This window comes from Hipposideros armiger, unplaced genomic scaffold (assembly GCF_001890085.2).
Source record: "Hipposideros armiger isolate ML-2016 unplaced genomic scaffold, ASM189008v1 scaffold_1587, whole genome shotgun sequence".
Classification (NCBI taxonomy): Eukaryota; Metazoa; Chordata; class Mammalia; order Chiroptera; family Hipposideridae; genus Hipposideros; species Hipposideros armiger.
In genome coordinates, this window is record NW_017732937.1 from 119032 (window position 1) to 124402 (window position 5371).

At 36.6% G+C, this 5371-nt stretch overlaps 1 protein-coding gene across 1 annotated transcript in view; it reads right to left on the reverse strand.

Moving 5' to 3' along the window:
* Nucleotides 1–5168, reverse strand: part of MAGED1 (MAGE family member D1) — a 54656-nt gene extending 49488 nt beyond the window's left edge. Inside the window, exon 1 of the mRNA XM_019634337.1 lies at nt 5099–5168. The gene's annotated coding sequence lies outside the window, so the exon portion shown is untranslated. The remainder of the gene's footprint in view (nt 1–5098) is intronic.
* Between the last annotated feature and the right edge of the window lie 203 nt (nt 5169–5371).

Below are 5371 nucleotides of genomic sequence, written 5' to 3' on the forward strand. Positions count from 1 at the left end.
AAAAATACCTTCCTGACCTTGAGAAAGACAAAGATTTCTTAACCAGGACAAACAAGCACTGATCACAAAGGGGAAAATTATGAATTGAACAATATTAAAATTGAGATATTCACTTCATCAAAAGACACCATTAAAAGATTAAAAATGCAGGGGGCCAGGTGGCGCAGTTGGTTAGACTGCGAGCTCTGAGTAACTGGGTTACTCATTCGATTCCCACATGGGCCAGTGAGCAGCACCCTAGCTGAGCTGCCGCTGAGCCACCAAGGTGCGGCCGGATGGCTCAGCTGGTAACAGCGCATGCTCTTAACAAGGTTGCCAGTTGGACTCCCGCCTGGGAAGGTGGGCTGTGCCCCCACCCCAAAAAACTAGATTGAAAGCGGCTACTGGACTTGGAGCTGAGCCTGCGCCCTCCACAACTAAGATTGAAGGACAACAACTCGACTTAGAGCTGATGGGTCCTGGAAAAGCACAATGTTCCCCTTCCCCAATTCCCCAATAAAACCTTTTGAAAAAAAAAATACTTGAAAATTTAAATCCTTAAAAAACAAAAAGATAAAAAATGCAAGCAACTGAAACTTGCAATAAATATATCTAACAAAGTATTCACATAATTAATCTAGAAACATCACCTAAAAATCAATAAGAAAAAGATAATCCAAGAGAAAAAGCTGTTAACAGACTTGAACAAGCACCTCATAAAAAGATACCCAGGCCAACAAACATATGGAAAGATGTGCATATAACATCAGGGGCATATAAGCTAAACCACAACAAGATACCATTTATAATCACTAGAATGGCTACATTTTCTTCTTAAAAAGAAAAGACAATGACAAGTGCTGGCAATATTCTAGAGCAGGGGTCAGCAAACTGCAGCTCGCGGTTCTTTGGGTACGTTCCATCTCAAAAGCTTGCTGACCCCTGGAAGAGCCAATCTTGTCCCTCACAACAATTTAAAAATTATTCGACAGCCATAAATAAATTTTTACATAATCACCGTTATGTGAATAATAGCCTTTAAAAATTTTATAAATGAACTATGATAGTTTTATTTCATTTTCAATTTTACTTCAGAACCACATGTACGCGAGCCGCAGTTTGCTGACCCCTGGCGGCTTTTCCATCTCAAAAGGTTGCCAACCCCTGTTCTAGAGCAACTGGAAATCTTAAACATTTCTCTTGGGAATTTTTAACCAGAAAACTGGTTGACAATATCTACTAAAGTTAATTATATATATAAAACACCTATATCCAGCAATTCTACTTTTAGGTATATGCACAACATAAATGTGTGCATATATCACCAAAAGACATGTACTAAATAAAATGTTCACAGTACTATTTGCAGGCCAAAAATGGAAGCAACCCAAATGCCCACTTACTGTGGTATATTTACACAGTGGAATGCGTTATCAATGAGAATGAATGAATTACTAGTACATCCAATAACACAGGTGAATCTCAAAAACAAAATCTTAAGCCAAAGAAGACACACACACATACACAAATGCATACTATGCTATTGTATTTTTATAAAATCCAAAAACAGGTATAATTATTATACAGTGATAGAAGCCAGAATTGTGATTAATTTGGAGTTTAGTTGTGATTTGAAGAGGAAACATTCAAGGTTTTCCAGATACTGATTATGTTCTATTTCTTAATCTCCCTGGTGGTTATGCAGGTGTGTTTACGTTGTGAAAATGCTTTGAGCTGTATACCTATGATTTGTGCACCATTCTGCATGTATTTTTCTTAAAAATAATGCCTGCAAATCTCAAATGGTTCAGCCAAAATAGATAGATCAAAAAAGAGATAAAAATTATACCTCAATAAAAAAGGGATAAATGGATAGAGTGAGCAAGTGAGTGAACAACTAAGCTAATATGGCAAAAGTTCAGAACTGCTGAATCTAGGTTCAGAGTATAAAATTATTCATTGTACTACTCTTCCTTGAACTTATGCTTGTTTAAATTTTTTATTAGAAAATGTTCAAGTAAAAAGAGTCATCATACCTCTCAACTTTTAATATTTATAACTAGGAAGTAATTAAAGCACTTGATATAGTTTGATTTGTGAAAGCAAACTTTAAAAAATGAAATTTCTATACTCAGATTATGTTTTATAAAATAATAAAATAAAATATTCTATATATTTTCTATTTGTCATTAATAAACAGAGAGACAGATAGAAAGAAAGAACCAGGCCAGGAATGAGTATCCTACAGACACTAACTCCATGAATTCCACCACCATGTAGCAAGTTACTATTCATCTCTGAGTTTTGTTTTTATCAATAAAATGACAATGATAATACTGACCTCAGACGGTGGTTTTTAACATTAGGTGACCAACTATATTTAAAAGCTTGTCTGTTACAAACAAGCACTGAATTCATTTCCATTTAACATATCAAGCATTTATGGGCAACATATAATGAACACACAGTGATAAGAGCAATGAGAGAGGTAAGCAAATATGCTATAGGATAGCACAGTGCACCACAAAGAAACACTGACGATGGAGGTAGATACAGGTCTTCCTACTTGGGCTGGTAACTCACAATTCACTAAATGGTAGCAAGAAGCTAATCAGGAAAAAAAGAATATGGGGAATTTATGTGGGTAGATTAGATCAGTTAAGTATGCAGTGTTGCTTAATGTTATGCAGAAAAGTGACTGTGGGGGAGTGGGGACTGCAGGAAGCAAAGTGAACAACAAATGCAGAGACACTGGCATAGATATATCCTGCTTTCCCATTAATATCTGTATAGTTCATGCCCTCACTTCCTTTAGGTTTCTGTTCAAATTTCACCTTACCAGGAGGCCTTCCTGATCATCCTATCTAAAATAGTACAGCCCCTCCCCATCGCAACCTATTACATATTTATTATATATTCATTTATAGTCTGTCTCTCAGCTATAGTTTGAAAGACTTTGTTTCCAGGACTCAATCCAAAAAGAGGACATAATAATCATAAATATCTATGCATCCAACATAGGAGCACCTAAATATTAGGTTGTCGGAAAAGTCATGACACATTTTTGCAATGAAAAACAGAAAAAATACGTCATGACTTTTCCGACAATGAAATATATAAAGCTAATGTTAATGGGCATAAAAGGAGAAATTCACAGTAATACTATATTAGTAGGGGATTTTAATACCCCACTCATATCAATGGGTAGATCATCCACACAGAAAATTAATAAGAAAATAATGGCCTTAAATGTCACATTAGGCAAGATCAACTTAATAAACATTTAGAGAATATTTCATCCCCAAACTTCAGGGTACAGATTTTTTCAAGTGTGCACATTCTCCAGGATAGATCATATATTGAACCACAAAACAAACCTCAATAAATTCAAGACTGAAATCTTTTCTGACCACAATGGCATAAAACTAGAAATCAACTTCAGGAAGAAAACTGGAAAAAAACACAAATATGTGGAGACTAAACAATATGCTACTAAACAACCAATAGATCAAAGAGAAAATAAAAACAGGAAATCAAAAACTACCTTGAAACAAATGAAAACGATAATAAAGCTTTTCCAAACTTATGGGATGTTTTTGTTTTTATTTTCCACTATTGTAGCCTCAATGCTTAGAACACTGTCTGGCACATAAAAGTTATTCAATAAAAAAATTACTGAATGAATAGATGGATGCATGCACAATGGGTTGAAGCCAATGTGATATTTATAACTGTATAATTGTGATTTCAATAGAGAATAAAGAGACATCAGCAATACTCTTTGAAAAAGTTCCTAAATAATTTGGTGTCATAAAATCTCTGCCTCATTGTTTACTTTAAAAGAACTGAAAACTATACCTGGCCTAGAAAAAAGAATCACCTCTTATTTGGGCACATAAAATACTAGTTACAAGAGGAGGAATAAACTGCTTGTTCAAGTAGATGCTTGGTTAAATTCTCCTTTAGAGCCTGAAAAAACCCTGAACATCATTATAAATTTAATGATCAGTTCCTTTCTCTTGGGTAAAGAATTGCAATAATAAATTGTGATTATTAACTAGGGTTCTAACCAGATCAATTACACATGGTAAATGAAACAGAAAAATACATTTCACATTGCAACTAATGAGGGGAAAAAAGATAGCTCACAATGCAGCAAAACAGATAATACTTGCAAAACTCCTGGGGAAAAAAATCTTTGAAAAATCTGCCAGTTTACTGTTCAATGTTACTACCAGAGACCAGAAACGGATTTGCATAATAAACCCAACTCATGAAATAATACTTTTGTAATTGGATGTCGTATCTGTCCATCCTTTTTGCTCTAGAAGTTCTAAAGGGGGTGGGAAATCTTCCATCTTCTACAGCTGACACCAGGTTATAGACAAAACACGCTGTTTACCATGCCATAAAAATTTGGGGATTCAGTTCTATGCCAAAATTTTAAATTTAAAAAAAAGTCATGACTGGACAGTTGAAACGAGTGCAATATCTGATGTGTATTTTTTTAAGAGTAAAAATATAAATAAAAGGATGTAATAATTTGAACGCGTCCCCTTTGTTTCTTAGGGCTCTAAAATCTGTTTCTTTGCTTATTTTAAAATAGCCTTGACCTTGAAATTGAAATCACACCCGATTTCTTCACTGGCCTCTGCAGGACAGGTACAGGAGAGATCAGAAGCCTTCAGTGGGATAAGATACTGGGTCAGAAGGGGAAAAAAGGGAAGACTGTAGGTTCAGAGTGGGGGAAAGGGGGTGCAAAAATTCGGAGGCTTAAAGGGGACTGAGTAGAAGATAGGAGTAAGAGATAGGAAAGAAATCTGTGGTAGGGAGAATGAACCAGGCTCAGAAAGATCTGGAAAAGGATTCAGTATAAAGAGATGTGAAGAATGAGGAGAGATAAAAGGACCACAAAAGTCAGAAGGGGGAGGGGATAACGGCCTATCTCCGGAGGATTAGGAGAGGAGATAGTGAGGCGATCAGAACCACTAGCGTCTGAAACATCCTTCATACTGTGGGGTGAATTCTTTCCACCCCATGTTGAAGCAAGGAGGAAAGTTTCCCTGGCATGTTTGAGCATTCACTTGTGAGAATGACCAGTCCCTTCCTTTACACTCACCTTGATGAAGAAAGCCGGCGACGCGTCTATGGTATGACCGGAAGTGCTATTTTCTTTTGTTTGGCGGAAGCTTTAGCGACTGCGGCCACCCACCCTCCCCCCGCCCCGGCACTTTCACTCCAGGCGTTTCCTGTGCCTCTCTAGCAAGCTCTTGCCAGACTTTATCTCATTGGTTCTCTCACCAGATCAGAACCTGGATAGAGATGTAAACCGGCTGGAAATCAGTCAACTTTTTTCAAATCCTAGGGCTCTGCTGTATCTCTGTCAAACCCC